Source organism: Uranotaenia lowii, chromosome 3, assembly GCF_029784155.1.
Source record: "Uranotaenia lowii strain MFRU-FL chromosome 3, ASM2978415v1, whole genome shotgun sequence".
NCBI lineage: Eukaryota > Metazoa > Arthropoda > Insecta > Diptera > Culicidae > Uranotaenia > Uranotaenia lowii.
The window spans coordinates 240,359,087-240,381,288 of record NC_073693.1 but is presented as its reverse complement, the minus strand read 5'-3'; the positions used below and the strand labels follow the sequence as shown (position 1 = coordinate 240,381,288).

Below are 22,202 nucleotides of genomic sequence, written 5' to 3'. Positions count from 1 at the left end.
TATGTTGGATTTGTCTGACAAATTGAAAATTTAGAAACTGTTAAGCTTCCCAACTGTTTATTTAACAAAGCAATGTCTTTTGAATAATCAGTATTATTTATTTAGAATAACCTGGCTCGACTAACCTGACTCAAACTGAGCAATACGTCATACGTGAGGAAAAAGGACGAAAGGTCTTACTCTCAATAATATTAACGTAAGTAATACCTGGTTGATCGGGTACAGAATAAAACACACTTTAGAACAGTTAGCTAGAAGCTTCAATGCATTTTTTTTATTGAACTCACTCGCTCAGGAGATGGTAACACAGATTAAATCAAAGATATAAACAACTCAACTGTGATATGTAAATGGCTAGATGTATAGGCTGCAATAAGAACACTGTAATTTGACAAGTCTAGTAACGGAAACATGACATATTGACTTTAGCATTATTGTGCTTAAGCTACAATCTAAAGGTATTGACACAATGGATGCATAACGTGAATAACGATTGTTCGAGATTGTTTGCAGTAGGATGTTTTTTTTTCTCTAAAACTGTATGTAGAACGGATACGATCCGTTTTGTTGTTTCAAAACTGTCTTTGATTCGATTACATTATTGATTAGAACATTTACAGCTACACACATAGACTCTGTTGGCTCTTTAAGAGCTAATAGTTATGCAATTGAAACATGTATTGTATCGTAAAATACGTTGTAGTACGTTTATGAGAAGCCTAAATTAATCTCTAGATACGATAGCCGATCAAAACTGCTTCCCGAAATTCCGGTCAGTTACACGAGAACATGTACTTAGTGGAGCTAACTCCTCCCTCAACTGATAGTTTAATTGAATTATTGTCGCAAATATGTATTGAGATGCTGTGGGCCGGGGAAATGTCACCTGTTGTTGTTGTTGTTGTTGTCCAAGAGCAAATCGCCAACGAAGTCGGGAGCACCTACACATGGTTCAAATATTTACCGTTGCGCTCGTCCATCAAAACTAGAAGGGCTGTTGGATTGTGGTCAATGTTTGCAATACTTTGGTTGGGTGACCTCGATAAACAGTTGCTTCAGTAACTATCATCCATCAGTTTGTTCCGATGCAACAGCAGCAGCACCCTAATAAAATAGGATTCATCTCGACGTCGATGGCAATTTCGCTGACAGTCGTCGGCGTCGTCTTCAATCCATTCCAATCTATTAGCGGGGATGCTGATTTATTAGATTATTCGCTGTCCACATTTCGCTTGTTGATAAACACGGTGGGTTGCTTTCGTTTGAGGGTTGTTTTGTGTTTTAAATTTACTCATTTTGGTGCCCCTCTCAATATGGTGGCGTCCGATGTCGGAGGGGCCATTCAACCGTTCTGTCCGCGAGGTGTGTGGCAATCCGTGTCAAACGGATGGTTTGTAGACTTTTGTGTTTGTGTTTATTTTTCATTTTTGCTTGTCAACTTTCGTCTCGATTTATATGGCGATAATTAGATGCATGCGCTAAAAGGAAATTACATTTAAAAACAATATGTATCGTGACGAGTTGAAGGATAATCGTTATCTATAAGCTCTGAGATATCTTGCGTCCAATTAATATAAGTAGGTAGAGGTGAAATTTTGTCGAATCGCAATTCCTAAAATTTCTCACCATTAAAATTTTGATCGCTAAATTTTGCAGTCAGTAAATAGGAGTTTGGCTTTTGGATTTGTGATTACATTCATTACAATAATTCGGCGCTGAATGAATATTTTCAGATTGGAGACCCAAAACTCATTATAAAAAAATATAACCATAAGACGAAGGAACTCATTGAACCTTTTTTCTTCTGAAATTCAAAAAGAACAAGTCGCTACAAGCATCTAGCCTATCGAGTCCGAAAAACGAAGTCTGCAAAATAGCGGTAAGTTTAAGCAGTTGAGAAACAAGGTCTACTTGCTGATTAAGGGATTTAATTCAATCTTTCATCAAATTTTTTTTGTCTGTCTGTTCCCCTACAGACTCGGAAACCTCTTAACCGTCGAGCAAATTGAACCCAATTTTTCATTGCAGGATATTTTGATATGGGAAAAGGTTATATTTGGATTTTTTGAGATCCCTCCTTACTTCCATTGGGAGAATGAGAAGAGGACTGAAGAGCACCAATACAATTTTGCAAAACTCGTTAGCTAATCAAACGAAAGGAATCAAATTTGGCATGCGAGGGTATTTGAGTGCATGAAATGTTCCCAAGATTTTGAGGCCCTTCCAGATTCTTTTGGGAGAACATAAAGGAGGGTGGGCTCCCTTATATTTTTTGGAATAATTGGAGAAATAATCGGGCAAATGGAAGTAACTTTGGCATGAGAGGAATTTTGGATACGGGAAAAGATTCTAAGACTGTTTGAGACCGTTCCCTGCTTTCAGTGAAGAGATAGAAAGAGGGGATGGAAACACCACCATTTTTTTTGAAAATCTCGAGAAATGTTCGGTCGAAAGGCCCGAATTTGGAATGGGATTGTATTTTAATACAAGTGATATTTCTTTGATTATTTGGGACCCTTCTCTCCTTCCAGTGGGGAGATAGGTAGGGGAAAGTCGTCCTCACACACAATTTATTGTACAACTCAAGAACTATTCGAACAAACGGAACCAAATTTTGCATACGTAGTTATTTGGGTACGAGCATTATGCTAAGGTCATTTTAGACCACTTTCTTCCATATTGCACACCGCGACAAGCCAATGTAATGATGGTAGGGAAGTTCTATAACAGCAAAACAAACTCCTTAGGTGCAGAGACCTCATACGACCCATAAAGCTGTTTCAGAAGGGATCTAGAAGGGTACAAAAAAGGAAATACTACTTGGCAGATAGGATTGAAAAGTTTCAATATAAAACAATCTCACCAAAATCCATCGTCAGCCAGCAGTGACTTCTCACACTTTTTATCCTTCTCATCCGGGTTTCAATTTCTCGTCATCTTCATTATAAGTAATCACAGCAAGCCACAGTGTGTTTTGGCAATCATATGCTAGAAAACGAAAAACCACTTCACAAAAAACCCAAACCATTTTCCTCAACCCTTATTAACGAACAAAGGAATTGTTTTCCTTAATAAAAAGCGACACTACAGTATTCTGATTAAAACGTCTTCGCCATCCGCACATAAATATGGCACGTTATTCAACCAGTGTAAGATGTAATCTTTCTTCAATTCCCAAATTTTACGTGGCAGTACAGAAAAACACCATAGTAACTTAATGCTCTCGTAGATGGCTTCCGAAAAACACAGGAAAAATCCGCTAAATCATGAGATCCCACCACATCCGAAGCAATACGGCTTCGGATCATCCTATAACAGCTTTTTATGAAATATTTTCAATAAGGCTGGACCAGATGTGAATTTCTTCTTTTGTCACCCCCCCCCCCCCCCCCCCCCCCCACTCCTTCGAAATTTCCAAAAAAAAACAAAACCGAAGAGGGGAATAAATAATGTTTGAAGTATTTCATGTAAATTTCTGAAAAAAAAGTTCAAATATCCTAAAGATTGCAAGATCAAAAATCACAATCAAAGAAAAATGCTCTCCTTTCTACAATGGAATTGTCGAAGTATTCTGCCGAACAGGCAAATCTTCGCTCCAGTAAAGGCGCTATATCCAAGGTCAATGACCAGAGATGATGGTGCACAATAATCCGAAACATGTAGTTTGATTAAACTTTCAGTAAAGTAATTTTAAAATTGCAGTCTATCAATTGATTCAATTTATACTGCAATGTTTTGGGTTTCTGTGCAGAAAAACCTCATTTCCACCTACAGAAGGACGAATTCACATGAGCCACCATCAAGAGGTACAGTAAATTTTAGCAACTGTGCTTTATGTGAGGACGACTTTTCCCTACCTATCTCCTTACTGGAAGGAGGGAAGGGTCCCAAATAATCAAAGAAACATCACTTGTATTAAAATTCAATCCCATACAAAATTCGGGCCTTTCGACTGAATATGTCTCGAGATTTCAAAAAAATGTGTGGTGGTTCGTTCAATCGAATCGAAATCAATCGAAAACGTTCACTGAAGAAGGTAGTAAGTTGCTATCGAAATACTGGTATATGAACTTTTCATTTACCGTGGTTGAATTAAAGGAATCTTTCGATTGCTTTGATTCATTTCTCCAATAAAATTTGTCCTTTGTTGGTGCCAGTTGAAAACCCTATATTCGACCAAGGCTCTGATGCTTTTAGAAGTGTGATCAATGATTTTACAATTTTAGAGCTAGAACATGCATTGGAAGCATGCAATAATTCCTCACCGGGATTAGATGAAATACAGTTGTCCATGATGAAAAATTTACCTACATCAGCAAAGCTGCTTCTTGTCAAATCTTTCAATTGGATTTTCAGAACAGTATTCCAGAATCTTGGAAAAACATAAAAATTGTAGCAATCATTAAACCTGGAAAAAATCCTAACCAATCTGACCCTTATCGACCCATAGGTCTGATTTCTTGTTGCAGAAAAACTTTAGAAAAAATGATTCAATTTCGTTTGGAATGCATTTTCGAAAGTAAACATTTTTTATCACCATCACAATACGGGTTTCGGCAAGCCCGCAGTACAAGGGACTGTCAAGTTTCGCTTGCAACTGATATACAAATGGCTTTTGAATCAAAACAATAGTTGTTTCTTGATATTAGAGGTGCGTATGATGCGGTTTTGATTGACATTTTATGTAAAAAAAACTTAACAATTTTGTGATACTTTGTCAGTTCACATCATTTTTATATTCGTTGTTATCCTTCAAAAGAATGCATTTTTTCCATAAAAATTAAAACAAATCGACTCGGGATAGCTTTTATGGCTTGACGCAGGATCTGTACTAAGTCCACTTTTATACATGATATTGATAGAAGTATTCCAAATGGGTGTTATTTGGTGCAATATGCTGACGATAGTTGTCTTTATACAACTGGTAAAGAAACATTAGTAATCGATAGAGCTCTATAATTAGCGTTAAACAACTTTTCTGATTGGGCTTCGAAATTGGGGTTTGAATTTTCATCTTCAAAAACCGAATGCGTGGTATTTTCCAGAAAAAGATCTCCTCCTCGATTTCACTTGAATTAAACCAAATAAAGATTAAACAGTCCACCGGTTCAATTATTTAGGCGTTTGGTTCGATTCTAAATGTACATGGAAGTAACACATTGATTATCTTCTCCGTAAATGTCAAAGGCGAATGAATTTTCTTCGCACTATTTGTGGAACTTGGTGGGGTTCACACCCTAACGATATGATAAAACTCTACAAAACTACCATTTTATCAGTACTTGAGTATGGTTGTTTTATTTTTCATTAAACAGCCAAAACCCATTTTTTTTAAAATTGGAAAGAATTCAATATAAAAGTCTTCGGCTTTGTTTAGGTTTACTAACATCAACTCATACGATGTCAGTGGAAGTTTTAGCAGGGGTGTTACCACTGAATATTCGCTTCATGTAGTTGAATTGCCGCTATTTGATAAATAATCACATAAGATCTTGGAATATAATGGATAAATTGGATACACTATTTGACATGAACCATCATCCTATTTGAAATCCTATCGACAGTGCTTGTCGATTCCGTCGTCTCCTGAACATAGAGCGAATTATTTTGATATGAATCCAGATGAGATGTAACCATTGATGTTGACTCCTCAATTCAAGAATTTTTTTTCTAACCTTAACGAAAGTCATCCTAGAATGCATAACAAACTGATTTGCGAAGAAAAAATATTAGAATATCCGGTAGAAAATATTTTTTTTACAGATGGGTTCTTTTTAACCCTCATCAGCATTAGATTTCATTACCCTAATCAGCACTTGTGGTGTCAATTTGACACCACAAGTTCAAATCGTTATAACTTTTGGCGTGTTAGACCGATTTAAACAAAACTTACATCAAAAGAAACCTTGTAATGTCAGTAAAATATGTTTAGAACATTATATACAGCTAAAGTTACAAGTTTTCTCGTTATTCAGCATGAAAGAAAAAAAATCCGAAAAAACATGCCTCATGAAAACTGCTGTAGTTCATATATTACACGTCCAAAAAAATATTTGCCTTATGCATATGAAAGCTGAAGTTAATGCCTACGTCACACAGTGGGCCAGGAACCACACTTTTGCGGTCAAAATTGACTGCAGGCCAGAGGCTTCGTTGTAGCTCATTGGTGTCTTCGACAAAGTTACTCGGCTATATTTGCGCTATCTATTGATGGATTTGAATTAGTTCTATTTTTCTCCGCAAGGTGGCGGTAAAATATAACTTTTTACAGAAGCAAGATACAGGCATGGTTTCTTCTACAAAGTTGTTCATTATACCTTTAACATCAACTTTGTAGAACACTGTTGCTCTATGTTGTGTACTTAATTTGCAAAAATAATAATTTAAGGAAACCTTGCAAAAAATGGTTTTTTTCACCTATTTTTGTGTTTAGCTATACAATACCTCAAATTTCCACAGTATTCGATTGGAATAGACTTAAATGAGATATTCTAGTGGAAAAGGTGAAAAAGGTCTTAAAATATGTGGATTTGTATTGAAAACTTACCAACTTTATTAAATCATTTGGCAAGGAACCCACGAGAACCCACTGACATTTTTTACATGCATTTAGATCATAATCACAGCTGTCACTTCTCGAAAAATGAGGTGCGCCAAACTGCTCGCAAGCAAGTTATTGCAATTTGTAAAATGTATAATTTTAACCAATTTTTTGCAATTTTGACAGAAAAAATTGGCGAAACGAATAAGTTTTCCACTAGGATATCTCATTTAAGTCTATTCCAATCGAATACTGTGGAAATTTGAGGTATTGTATAGCTAAACACAAAAATAGGTGAAAAAAAAACCATTTTTTTGTAAGGTTTCCTTAAATTATTATTTTTGCAAGTTAAGTTGATGCTAAAGGTATAATGAACAACTTTGTAGAAGAAACCATGCCTGTATCTTGCTTCTGTAAAAAGTTAGATTTTGGCGCCACCATGCGGAGAAAAATAGAACTAATTCAAATCCATCAATAGATAGCGCAAATATAGTCGAGTAAATTTGTAGAAGACACCAATGAGCTACAACGAAGCCTCTGGCCTGCAGTCAATTTTGACCGCAAAAGTGTGGTTCCTGGCCCACTGTGCGTCATGAAGACAAGAAATATTTTTAAAAATTTTTTTAATGAAATGGTCACAAAAAGTTCAAAAAAGTGGTCTAAAAAACCTACTTTTCAATCGATTGCTAGTAAATACTGTTTGAGCGATGGTAGAGTTTTAGAAAAAATATGGCAACAAACTTTATTAAAATTCTAACATTTTGCTGTCTTTAGATTTTTGATGCAACAAAAATTGAAATTACTGGAATTTTTCAAAGTTCACTACTTTGCGCAATTTTTTTAAAAATTGAAATTTCATCTGTTTTTGTAGTCCACCGTCAGGTTGTACCCGGATTTTCAGTGCTTTTACTTCGCTTGGATCAATCAAAAGTATATTCATTGGAAAGCTAATTTAATCTACATTCTAATGAGGTGCAACAAATCACGCTGTGAGATTTCACAAAAATATGAAAATTATAAACTTAAAATCATTCCTGAATTTCTAGAACTACAAGCACCGCGTCCATCAAAACGTGTTTGTTTGCTCTCCGAGTAGGTACGGTGGGTGGTGATTCGGGCAGAGAGCGAAGCCGACAGACGAAATAACGATGCGTGTCGTGCGGCAGAGTTGACAGCCATATGGTATGTTTGTGAGCATATCAAATCTTTATCCGTAGATAGATACTTAATTGTAACAGATAGCCTAAGCTCCTTAAATGCTATAAACAAATTAAGACTTGGCAGTAAAACAAGTTAAATCATTTTTAAAATTAAGGAAGCATTATAGGTTATATCTACGAACGGTTCCAAAGTTTCGTTCTTGTGGGTTCCTTCTCATTTCGGTATTGATGGAAATGAGAAAGCTGACACCTTAGCAAAACGAGGGACATATGATGGAGATGAATTTTATAGACATTTAGATCTGATCGACTACTATTCTTTGGTAAACTCTCTAGCTTTATGTTCATGGCAGCAACAATAATGGGATGAAAGTCCATTAGGGAGATTCTGTTTTAGTATAATCCCGACCGTAAAAGATAAACCCTGGTTTTCAAAAATAGCTAATTGTAGCCGAATGTTTATTAAAAATATGTCACGTATCATTTCTAACCATACGAATTTGAGTTCACATCTTTCAGAATCAATATCGTCGACTACAACTTATGTGAATTTGGAGAAGACTATGAGCACTAGACTGAGTCGATTTGAGGTCATTTTTGAATTTCTCAAACCCTGGGGTCTTAAAAGCTTCGTCGTGGTCCAAAACTCATCCATGATTTTTTGCAGAATTTTTAAGTAACGTTTACATGAGTAAATTTCAACTTTTAGGTTTGTATGGGAAAATTGAATATTTTGTACTGAAAAATCAACATCGTTTTTGTTTCTTCTGTGGAACCGAGCCAGCTATAGGTTTTTGCGCCAATTTATAAAATTCCTAAGGGAAATTCTCCGCTTAACAACTTTGTCGAAGACCGTAACTTCTTATTTTATTAAGCAAAAAAGTTATAAGCTGTTTAATAGGGGCATGTCTTTTCGCATTGATAAACATAAAATTCAATTGACATCACTGCAGGGTGCCTAGCGAGGTATTGCATGACTACTTTTCATGCAGTACTTCGCGAGGTTAGAGCAGTGATGTCAATTGAATTTATGGTTTATCAATGCGAAAAGACATACCCTTGTTAAACTGCGAATAACTTTTTTGCCTAATAAGATACGAAGTTACGGTCTTCGACAAAGTTGTTAAGCGGAGAATTGCCCTTAGGAATTTTATAAATTGGCACAAAAACCTTTAGCTGGCTCGGTTCCACAGAAGAAACAGAAATGATGTTGATTTTTCAGTACAAAATATTCAATTTTCCCATACAGACCTAAAAGTTGAAATTTACTCATGTAAACGTTACTTAAAAATTCTGCAAAAAATCATGGATGAGTTTTGGACCACGACAAAGCTTTTAAGACCCCAGGGTTTTAGAAATTCAAAAATGATCCCAAATCGACTCAGTCTAATGAGGACATCGATCACATCGTATGGAGTTGCCCAATGTTTGAGGAAAATCGAAGTATGTTGACCAGGAAATTGAACCGTTGTGGGGCACACCAATATTCCTTTGAGAGACGTCCTTGGAATGAATGATATAATTAGCATGTCATGGATCAACGAGTTTTTGATAAAATCTAATGTTAAGTTGTGATAGTTTTAAATGTATAGTCGTGATAGTTTCTTAGAACTTCCGAAAGAATGTAATGTTATACCTATAATACTTAAAAAAATTACTAAAATTAAAATCAAAATGGTAAAAGATACCCGGCTCAGAGATGCTGAATACCAATAGAGCCTTCAAATGTAGTGGTAAAAAAAAAGATCAAAAATCAAATTGTGGAAGATGGGAGTTATTTCACCTTTTGTATTCTTGATTTTATTGAAGTTTTCGATAGAAAAATATTTGATTTATCGGTAAGTTAATGTCTACATCATGAAGCCAAGAAATAGTTTTAAAAAATTTTTCAATGAAATGGTCACAAAAAGTTCAAAAAAGTGATCTGAAAAACCTACTTTTCACTAGATTGCTAGTAAAACTGTTTGAGCGGTGGTAGAGCTTTTGAAAAAAATATCATTACAAATTTTATTCTAATTCTGACATTTTGTTGTCTTTAGATTTTTGATGCAACAAAAATTGAATTAACGGGTATTTTTCAAAGTTGAAATTTCATTTGTTTTTGTGGTCCACCGTCAGGTAGTACCCGGATTTTCAGTGCTTTTACTTTGTTTGGACCAATAAAAAGTATATTCATTGGAAAGCACATTTAATCTACATTCTAGTGAGGTGCAACAATTTACGCTGTGAGATTTCACAAAAATATGAAAATTATAAACGTAAAATCATTCCTGAATTTCTAGAACCACAAGCAGCACGTTCAGCAAAACGTGTTTGTTTGCTCTCCGAGTAGGACGGTGGGTGGTGATTTCGGCAGAGAGCAAAGCCTAGAGACGAAATAATGATGCGTGTCGTGCGTTTCTTGGTTGGAAATTTTCTATTAACAGTAGTTCTCGTTTGCTAGTCACGACACGCATCGTTATTTCGGCTCTCGGCTTTGCTCTCTGCCCAAATCACCGGCCACCGTCCTACTCGGAGAGCAAACAAACACGTTTTGCTGAACGTGCTGCTTGTGGTTCTAGAAATTCAGGAATGATTTTACGTTTATAATTTTCATATTTTAGTGAAATCTCACAGCGTAAATTGTTGCACCTCATTAGAATGTAGATTAAATTTGCTTTCCAATGAATATACTTTTTATTGGTCCAAACAAAGTAAAAGCACTGAAAATCCGGGTACAACCTGACGGTGGACCACAAAAACAAATGAAATTTCAACTTTGAAATATTCCCGTTAATTCAATTTTTGTTGCATCAAAAATCTAAAGACAACAAAATGTCAGAATTAGAATAAAATTTGTAATGATATTTTTTCAAAAGCTCTACCATTGCTCAAACAGTTTTTACTAGCAATCTAATGAAAAGTAGGTTTTCAGACCACTTGTTTTATTTTTTTGTGACCATTTCATAAAAAAAAATTTAAAAAAAATATTTCTTGGCTTCATGATGTAGACATTAACTTCAGCTTTCATATGCATAAAACAAATATTTTTTGGGCGTGTTATATATGAACTACAGCACTTTTCCTGAGGCATGTTTTTTTTCGGATTTTTTTTCTTTCATGCTGAATAACGAGAAAACTATAAGCTTTAGCTATATATAATGTTCTAAACATAATTTACTGACATTACAAGGTTTCTAGTGATATAAGTTTCATTGTAATCGGTAAGATATAAAAAGAGTTATGACGATTTTAGCTTGGAGTGTCAAATTGACACTCCTAGTGCTGATTAGGGTAATGAAATTTAATGCGGATGAGGGTTAAAGGAGATTATCTAATCCTTTACTAAAGGAGAGTTGATCCCTTGTTAATTTAAATTAAGGGTGCCCTCACCCTAGATGATCTGGTTGATTCCCGAGTTAGCGAAACGCGTTTCAATTTTGTATGAAAGTAGAATTTGTGTAAATGAAATCATCCAGAATAAGCTGGGAATGAAGTTGGTCTTTGATTTTTGGTTTTGGCTATTTTTTAGCCTAATTTTTTGCTAGCATGACAAGCAGCTAAGCATTTCATGGCAAAAGTTATGAATTTTTCAAAATAAAGGTTATATAAATCAATCAATTCCTTGGCTATGCAAAGCAGTTTTTTGAGATTTTTTATTCACATCCTACGGTTACACAGCTTCCAAATAAGCAGTCAAAAACGCAAAAATTGAAAAAAATGAAAAAAATATGTATTAAATCGAATATCTTATCTGGGGTACAAGATAGGTTTGTGCTTTGTTAAAATGCAGCTGTACTGCAAGAATCAAGGAATATTTTTCATAAAAAATTAATTTTTTAGGAACTTTCAATACATTTTTTGCGATTTTTTAATGACAAATTTTGTTTTCCCACACAAATTTCCATACAAATTTGAAACTCGTTGCGCTAGTTCAGGATAGGATGGATCGCTTCTAAAATTTTTATTGTTATTTCTGGCAGCAGAAACCACCGAAAAATGTTATGGGAAGTGTTAAAATTTAAGAATTTGAAATTTTCATACAAAGCTTGCAGCGGTCTGATATAGATATTGTTTTTTTTTTTGCAAAATTAGTGTCCAATGGCTATAAACAAATATCCTTTGCTTACCCTGAGGTCTGTCGATGAAAAGATTTGAACCCTTCGAATGAGAGTTTGATTCGTTATCACTGAGCTATGCTCAATTTATAGACAACAAACTAGTTTTTTTGATATGCAATGTTCTGTTGAAACCTTTCTTTTTTTTTGGTGATGAATTTGAAAAACTAGGCGACTCTTAATGAAGAAGTCCGCCAGCCAAGGTGCATTAAAGTTCCAAATCGGTACCATGGAACTGGAACGTTCTCTTACAGTTCATTAGAAAGCATGTCGGTTACCAACGGTTGCAGGGTGGCCAGCGAGTTTCCATTCTCAAATTCCCGTTTTTCCCGGTTTTTTCGATCGAGGTTTGACGATCTTCCCAGTTTAATACATGAATATTATTATCAGGGTTTTTTTTTTAACCAAAATAAAACTTTTGTTTAAATGTTAAATGTGAGGTTATTCAGATAATGGTGATGTTTTTTGGGATTTCTATAGAAAATAGTTTAAGCAGGTTTGAATGCAAAGAATTAAAAAAATAATTGAGTCACTTAGAATCAGAGGGATGAGGTGCCAAAATTGTCAAGTTTGAGTTAAGTACATATAACAATCGATTCTTCATATCTCATTCTACATCTGCTGAAAAACTCTGATTATTTTGATTGATTCTGATAATTTCGTCAACAATTTTTATATTTAATTAAAACGATTATGTTCCAATTAAAACTACTTTATCGCACACAGAATTTGACTATTGAGCTCTGGTTTCTGAATTCTGAAATTTGCAATAAAATTATCAACGAAGAATTTCAGGTGAGTTACAAATCTGTCATTCAAAACTTAACAACTTTAAGTTTGGATTAATGATTCAAATTTTAACTGATTGATCCTGATTGTTATTCTAATTTGTTTATTTTCTCTGCCATTTCAAGAACAGAATCCGCTTAATTTTGTTCCTCATATGTTTTGCTTTGATTTTCGTCTTGAATACTGAATAAAGTTTAAAATTATTCTGAGGCTTGAATTTTCTTTTCGAATTCACTTTTTTATTGTGATAATTTCTTAATGTGATTCGTAGTTCGTACATTTAAACAATTTGTATTTTTTAACGTTATTTAATCAATATAAAATGCGATTACCAGTAAAAGCAAAAAATGTATATTAGAATCACACAAACTTTTGGTATCTCGCTCTACTTTTTGTGCATTTTATAAATGAACCATGTAACATGGTGGTTTTTTTTGTTTTATCGCATTTTCCCCGCATCATCTTTTCAATTCCCGACTCTCGACGATTGAAAATTGAATTTGACTGTGAAAAAAAATTTTTTTTTTTAACATACGAGAGATAAATTCTTCGCGCTTTTGACGCTTGTCAAAAATTTGTAAATTTATAAATGCATTTATGCATTATTTTGACATTTAAATGTCAAAAAAAGTAAATTCCCAAAAAAAATCTCAATATATTTGGAACTCGAACCCTTCAGAGCACTGCAAGGTATACGCAGATCTATAAAAATTTAGATTTTTCAAGAAATGCCCCACATTTCAACATGGCATTTAGATCCCGATTTTATATCGCTTTAAAAAAAATGAGAAGGCAATGCAAATCTTGCCGTGCCTAAAATATCCAAATTTGAGTCCAACTACCGTAAGATGAAAAGATGGGAATAGAAATAGACCAAGAAAAATGATTATGATCACATGGGAGAACTATTCCCTTCATTCCGATAGACATCGACACTCAACCAGTATAATATTCATATGCCAGGTTGGTCTCCTGTAGTAGAATGTTAATACATGGGCCCGGAGAGGCGCAAGATGTGGGTTCAAGTCTCACCGGGAGACAAGGCGAATTTTTTTCGCATGTTTTTCAACATCAATTTTCCCTTATCTAGTCCCTGAAATTTCATCTAAGTTGGATTCATTTCTCTACAAAAATGATAATATTAATGAAATTTAGAACTCATTAGGTTTATTCACAGAAAAAATGATCAATAAAGAATTTTTCCGGTTTTGATTTGAAATTCCCGGTTTTTCCCGTTTTTCCCGATTCGCTGGCCACCCTGCCAACGTGACTCAAAAAAACCCAAAAGAATTTTAGGTAAGTTGGGACAGCTTGGATGATAAAAAGTTCTTCGAGCAAAATACATGAATAAGCTCGAATTTAGGGTACCGTCAAACGGGGCATCATGCAAAAGCAGGGTTAGATGCAACATTTGTATACCACAACACTCATTCCATTTTTACCTCAATATACTGTGATAAAGTTATCATTGAATGATAATAAATTGATGATGACATAGTTTTTAACATCTTGAAAGAGTTTTTTAAAGTTTTTGATTGTCATAAAAAATTTAAAAAATCGAGCAATAGATGTACATTTTTTTACATTTTTCGATGACATAAAAAAACTTTACCTAGTATGACGGATTGGTTTAATGTAGGGTTGCCATCCGTCCCGCAAAAGCGGGACATGTCCCGCTTTTTTCGAAAGTGTCCCGCCGTCCCGCTTTTTAGTCAAAATGTCCCGCTTTTTTTTCAACCAAGTTTTCAAAATGAAAGTTATCCAGAATTTGATATCATTGTTATATTCAGACTGCACCTAACTAATTCATCTTTACATATAACAAAAATTCAGGAGATTTAATTTTGAATTAAATATTAATTGTTCAAGAATACACCTCATCGCATCGATACATACATATCACGAAATTCGACTTGAAATAGGTTTATTTTGACGAATTCATTTGAGATAGCAATCTCTCAGATTTTGAGCGCCAAGATATTACTTTGCATGTAGCTTTTCAATTCGTTTAACAATGTTACTAAAATGATCTGATTCTAAGAAATGCTAGTGGTCAAAAGTCAAAAGTACATATCTTTTTTGCAAGCTTTGTATGGAAAATTCAAATTCTTAAAATTTTACACCTCCCATAACTTTTTTTTGGTTGTTTTTGGTGTCAGAAAAAGCAATCAAATTTGTGGAAGCGAGCGATCTACGCAGTCCTGAATTAGCGCAACGAGTTTTAATTTTGTATGGAAATTTGGATGGGTAAACAATTTTTTTCATTCAAATGTCTCCAGTGGTGTACTGGAAGTTCCAAAATATATAACATTAGATGATAAATATTCCTTGATTCTGGCAGTACAATTCAGCAAACAGAATTTGTACTTCAGAAAAAATCTTCGATGGTATACAAAATTATTATTTTCAAAATTATTTTTTTAATTTTAGCGATTTTGACTGCTTATTTGAAAGCTGTGTTACCGTAGAATGAAAATAAAAAATCGCAAAAAACTGCTTTGCATAGCTAGGGAATTTATTGATTTATATAACCTTTGCAAAAACATTTTATGAAATTATTAAAAGCTCTAGCAAGCAAAGTCTGAAATTTAAAAAAAATTGTTAATGGATTCAGATTTTTTTTCTGAAATGGTTATAACTTTGTTCATGAAATGCCTAGCTGCATGTCATGTTAGCAAAAACTGAAGCTTAAGAAAAGTCAATACCAAAAGTCAAAGACCAACTTCATTTAATGCTTACTTGAATTTCCTGGATGATTTAATGTTAAAAAAAAATCACCTTCCATACACATTTCCTTACAAAATTGAAAGGCGCCGCGCTTATACAGCAGAAATTATTTCCTGTAAAATTACGCAAGTGTCCTGTAACAAAAAGGAGCAGGACATTTACCGTAATTTTACAGGTCGAAAAACAAATTACGTGACATTTAATTTTAAGTGTACATCTTTTTTAAAAGGACATTTGCTGTAATAATAAATGAATCTTCGTTAACTTTCGAGAAAACAATTTAAAATTACAGGTTTTGTTAATTACAGGTTGATTTATTTTGAAGGTTGCAGTTTCAGTGACACGTAATAGTCAAACAAAATTTCTGTGTACTCAGGAATCAAGCAAATCATCTCATATTTTACAGTGCTGCTTGGTGATCCAAAAGGCATCGAAAATACATATGGGAGCAAAAAGTCATTTTTTGCAGCGGTCCGATATACAAATTTCATGACTTTTTCTAACAGATTTAAAAATGTCCCGCTTTTTTCGGCTGTGTCCCGCTTTTTTCTCTCAAAATGTCCCGCTTTTTTTTAAAACCATCTGGCAAGCCTAGTTTAATGATATCACCTACAAACTTTATATTGCTTTCATTACTCTATACCAACACTGTTGGTGTATAAATATTTTTCGGACAATCACCAAATTTTTTTAAATAAATATTTTTATAATTCAGTTAGCTGTCTGGGGCAAAATGCAACAAAATGAAAATCTGAACTAGATCTCATAAATCGTGTTTCCATATGCTGCGTTATGATTGTTTTGTATTATGCGTTTGTTAACATTAAAATTTCATCCATCCTAAGATTTATTTTCATGAAGGTGAAAATCGCATGTTTTCGTAAATTAAAAAAAACTGGTAAAACCAATAATTTTTCTGACTACGTTAGTTTGGTGTCCTATCACCCTTAAAACTTTTGATCCACAGGAGGTACGATTTTCTGTAAGCATTAAGATTTTAGAAGCCATTGAAGTTGTGAATTGTTGCATGTTGCCCCAGTTGACGGTATGCCTCGAATTTAACTTTAGCGGAAATTGAAAGATTTCTAAAGATAAGAAAATTAAGCTCAGTTTTATTTTTAAATGCCAAACAAAAAATCAACAATAAAGATTTAGATACTTTAAAATACCTCTGAAGCTATTCATGTAGGTATTTGAATAGATTAGGGCAGCTAATTTCTGTTTCGTATTTAAACAGCTGACCATGGCCGTAGGAACGGGGGGGGTTTTGGGGGTTAAACCCCCCCCATGAAGGTCCAAAAAAGCAAGCGAAGTATTCTTCTCTGCACTCAAAATTTAAAATTCATAACCAAATTATGATAACAGATTTTAGTTATTCAAGAGTAACAATCTTGACTAAAAATCAATACCGAAACCTCAAAAACCCACCCCAAGTTCAAAATTCGGCTAAAGTTTTTTAAATTTTTTTCACTTGTTTAAAGAAATTCTGGTCTGAATATTGAATTTTAAATTAAACCCATTTCCGAGGTTCTGGTTCCATTTTCTCATTACCAAGATTGTATTTCTTTTTTCGTATTTCTGATTCTGTATTCAGTTTAAGATTTTTAATTTTCAGTACGAATAATCATAAGAAATTAGAAATGAAAAGCTGCTTTGAAATTCTGGTCAAATTTGGTTTTGGATTTCATATCAATTTGAATTATGTTTTTCGCAAATCATATACATTTTCAATATTTTGAGAATAGTTTTGCGAATATGAAAAAAGAAGATTTTTTTATATTCCATTCTTAATTACTACACAAAATTTAATCATTTAAAACTTTCAAATGGCGATCCAAAATTGAAACTCAGATTCAGATTCATGATTGGAACTTCACATTTTGTTTTAATAAACATTTCAATTAACACAGATTCGCAATACAGGTTAAAAATAAATAATTGAAATAATGAATAAAGATTAAATCAGAACTACAGAATTAAAATAAAACATTCATGAATGAAGGCTCTAAAACTTGGCTCATAAAATTCTGATCTGGAATTAAGATTAGGAAAACGTATTTTTTGTACATTTCAGAAATCGTATAGAAATTCGGAAACAGATTCATCCATCAATTTTTGAAATAAGGTTCAGAAATCAGATTCAGAATGCAGATTCAAAATTCTGAAAAAGATTTAGCTTGTAAATGAGTTTTTCAATCAACATAAAATTGTTGAGGAATTCAAAAGAACATAAACTTACAAATTTGCTTGACAATTCAATTTCCAGATTTTTAATTTTTAATCAAAATGAATTTGCATACACAAATCGGTTGAAAATCGCAAATATAAAGAAGAATTATATAGTTTTCTTTATTTCTTTTTAAGCAAAAAAAATTACAAATTAAAAAAAAAAAATCATTCACAGGACATTCATTATGGAATTGATTTTTATAAAAATATTTGCTGTTCATGATTTTCACCCTAAAAATTATGCACATAATTCAATTTTTTCTCGGTGTATTATTTAACATTTTTAATTTTGCAGTTTTTTGAAAGCCATTTCAAACTAAAATCATACATTTGATTCAAGTTTGCATCAAGAAAATTTGATCCAAAAATTTTTTATCGCGTTTTTTTTAATTTTTATTTTTTTTCATCAAAGGCTATAATCTTGGAATTTGCAAAAGAGTTTGGAAGATTGGGCTTGTTTGTTTTGAGTATAGAATAAGTTTTGAAGACTATTCTAAAAAGAAATTATTTGGTGCTCAAATCAAATAAGTTTTATCTACCTGACTCCTAAACAAATTCAAAGAATTTTAGCATCGATGAAAGCAAATTCCATATTTTGTTTCTTAAGAAAAAAAAATTAAAAATTTGGGCAACCCTTTAGGTTAAGGACCACTTTTTGAAAGTAACGATTAAATACGAAAACTATTAATGAGTACTTAAAAATGAATAATCATATGGGTACGAGCATAATTTGTTTTAATTTATTCGTTCGTGCATTGTTGGGCAACATAATTGGTTAATTTCAGTCTTCAAAACCCCCCCCATGAGTCGGTTCTTCCTACGGCCCTGCAGCTGACTGTTTAACTTTTTTTTTTTTTTTTTTTTTTAATTTTTTTATTGGCTTTACCTCTATAACATAACCGGCCAAGTGTTAATTACTCTTCTACTTACATGTCTATTTTACATTCAATTACAAAATTAGCTATCGTTTTATATAATTCAATGTCTTTCTTTTTTAGTATCAAATGAATATCGGGTGGAATTCCTTTTTTCATTAAAATTCGCCAAATAGGTCTACGAAGATTTTCAAATCTGCTGCATGCGAAGATAATGTGATCAGGATCTGCGATGGATTCGCCACAACTGCACGTCGCGTCCAATAGGATACCATTTCTAGTCAGATGAGCAGGGAGCCGTGAATGATTTGATATTAATTTGGAAAGGATTACAATTTGTCTGCGGTTGAGATCCAAGCTACTAAACCATGGTTGGAGCGAAACGTTAGAGATGATGCTGTGACAGAAACGTCCTTTAGTTCCTGCATTCCACTTTGCTTGCCATTTGTGCACTGTTGTACGCCGAATCGGAAACTGGATGTCGAATGATGTTAAAATATAATCTGCTGTACCACCATTGATGCACGCACTTTTCGCCTCTTGATCTGCCAACTCGTTCATTGGAATACCTCTGTGAGACGGAACCCATATCAGATGGATCTCGTGCCCCATTCTTTGTCCTTCAAGAATGGAAGCTTTTATATCGTACCAAGCAACGGGATATTTTTGATTGATGTTGATTTTTTGAAGGCTCGTGAGACAACTCAAACTATCGGTTAGAATAATATACTGAGCAACAGGAAGGCTTACGATCATTTTCGCAGCATGCCTGATTGCTAGAAGCTCTGCCATATAAACTGATGCTTTACTGTCGAGTTTGATCCCTTCTGCAGGCGCTCCAAAACTATTTACCACAGCATAACCTGTGCCGTGTATATCTTTCGACCCGTCAGTTGCCAAGATTTTCGCGTTGGCATACACTTCCAAGAGATAGTTTGAAACCAAATCAGCTGCCGATGAGTTCTGGTGTTCTGAACATAACCGTTTAACAGTGAGATCAATGGATATTATTGTTCTTACAACTTCACGGTTGACCATGTAGCATGGGAGATTATTTAGAGGCTGTTCAAGTGGAATAAATTCGTTAAGCATTCTTATGGCGCGGTGTATTCCCGTAGCCACTAAGCCACCTTCCAAGATCGGTCTGGAGTATTGACCATGCCAAGAAGAAAGTGACGCTCTTTTATTTACAAAACGCATGACAGCAAGTTCTCTTCTTTGTTGCAGCGGAATAATACCAGCCATCACTTCGAGTGAACCTGTGTGGGTGGTTTTTGTGGAGCCCAAACAGATTCGAATTCCTGCCCATTGTAGTCTATCCAAAACGATGGCTTCTTTTTGTGTTAACTCCGTCATAAATATGGAACCGTATTCCAATATTGATCTCACACATGACTTGAAAATAGCTAACATTGCTGCTGGATGTGCTCCCCATGACTGGCCCGATATGCTTCGTAGAAAGTTAAGATACGGAGCCGTACGTTTTTGTACCTCTCTAATATGACACGACCACGACAGATTTCGTGTGAGGTACATGCCGAGTAACCTCAGGGATCTGACGTATTCCAAAGTGCAACCGCCGATATTTATTTCTGGGGGATTATCGCATTGTTGTGTCGAGATCAGAAGGCACTTACATTTCGTGGGCGAAAGTTCTAACCCAAGGTCGAAAATATTTTCCACAACTATATCCACTGCCCTTTGGAGAGATTCGCAACTATGCTCCAGCGAGGTTCCTCTTACAGCAATTGTTGTGTCATCGGCGTAATTTACGGTTATCACATCAGGAGGGACACTGTTGATCAATCCACTGATCACAACATTAAAGCATAACGGACTTAGTGGAGATCCCTGAGGAAGGCCTTTCCACGTTGTCCTAGATATTGAATCTAATCCATTTGAAATGCACAAATTCCTTTCTTCAAAAAGATGGAAGATACTTCTTACTAGGCATTCAGGGACTGTTAATGAGCGTAATTCGCGGACCAGAACATTAATTTCCACGTTGTCGTAGGCGGCTTTGATATCGAGGCTACATATCACCACATGCTCTCTTCTTTTCAAAGCTAAAGAAGCTTCATTAATCAGGGGAAACAACGCATCCATTGTTCCTCGTCCTTTCCTAAAACCGTTGATAGCTGAAGGGAATAAGTTGTTGTTTTCGATGAAATGTTCTAGTCGATCTTTGATTATGAGTTCATACACTTTGCGAAAACATGAAGCTAACGCGATTGGGCGAACAGCAGAAGGAGAAATCGGATCATGACCACTTTTAGGAATCGGTACAATTTTAAAGGTTTTCCAGCTTTCCGGAATTCTTCCTGAAGCAAAAATTTGGCAATAGATTTTTCGCAACTGACTAAGCGCCGCCCATGGGAGATGATTTATGACGGAATATGGAACACCATCCAAACCAGGAGCCGAATCTTTACCGATTTTTAAAACTGCTTGAATATCCGATACTGAGAATGGTAAACCAGTTTGAGGGCAACACGAACATTGTAGAAAAGCCGGGGGTGGATTTTTGGCAGATGAGGGAGCCAACTTGTCCAAAACATCGTTGGCCAAATTGTCCGAAATTCTAAGGTTTTTTGATGGCTCTCCGCGCCCTTTGAATCTTCTAGCCATCCTCCATAAGGTTGTGAGGGACGTAGAACTATCACAACTATCACAAAAATGTTGCCAAGTTTTCCTCTTCTTCTCGCGTACCAAATTTCTGAACCTTCGTTCTGTATTAGCGTACCCTTCGTAAGCTTCGGTTGACAGCTCTCGTTTCCAAGCGCGGAAAGCAACTCTGGTGGCTTTCTTCGCTTCTGTTAGCTCTTCGTCCCAATAGGGTTGCGGTATTCGGCGAGTGTGGTTCGAGTTTACTGATGGACAGGATCTGCGCAGTGCTTGCCAAATCAGCTCAAAGAAGACATCAAAGCTATCCGGTTCTCCATTTTCGACGAATGATTCCTCGAGGCTTCCGGTAAAACGTTCCCAGTCGATTTTCCGAACATTGATTCCAGAGTAGAATTTCATCGCGCATGTAGTACTCGAATGAAAAACTATCGGAAAATGATCGCTTCCATTTGGTGAATCCAAAACCTCCCAGTCGAAGCACAAACTAAGGCTCGAAGAAACCAGCGTGATATCAATTGCGCCCCACGACCGGTTTACATCAAACCTAGTTGGCTGACCATTGTTGAGAATGACGAGATGAGATGTTTCGATGGCTTGATGAAGACGGTCTCCACGTGTGTTTCCATGATCGCTTCCCCATAGGTGATGTTTTGCGTTAAAGTCTCCTCCAATGATGCACGGTTTCGGAACGGTTGATAAAAAATTATCAAACTGAGTCTGCGATATGTTGGCTTGCGGGTGTATGTACACAGATACAATAGTGATCAACCCGGAGATGTATTTGATCTGGCAGGCAACGGCTTGAATATCCGCTGACAGTGCAATAGGAAATGCTACGGGATTCAGTTCTGAACGAATCGCGATGGCTACGCCCATCGAGTTTCGTCTGTGATCTTTACGAAAAATGGTGTGCTGCGGTAGACTAAAGTTTGTGTGATTGTCGAGATGTGTTTCACTCAAAAGCGAAATATTGATATTGTGTGTATTTATGAGCTGGATTAAAGATGAGCGTTTACTATTTATCCCTCTACAATTCCATTGTAGACATTGCAGAGGAACGGTGGCTGTTAAAGTGCTCGGTGTGGTGTTTTTCATAATCTGAGATTAGCAAAATATCCTTTCATTTTATCACTTACAACATCCGAAATTCTCTCCAAAA

General features: G+C 35.0%; 1 protein-coding gene across 4 annotated transcripts in view; it reads right to left on the bottom strand.

Annotated features, from left to right (window-relative positions):
• Positions 1-237: 237 nt before the first annotated feature.
• LOC129751056 (5'-nucleotidase domain-containing protein 1-like) overlaps positions 238-22,202 on the bottom strand; it is a 60,913-nt gene continuing 38,948 nt past the window's right edge. For all 4 annotated transcript variants that reach the window (XM_055746320.1, XM_055746319.1, XM_055746318.1 and 1 more), the window contains exon 3: positions 238-1,478. The gene's annotated coding sequence lies outside the window, so the exon portion shown is untranslated. The remainder of the gene's footprint in view (positions 1,479-22,202) is intronic.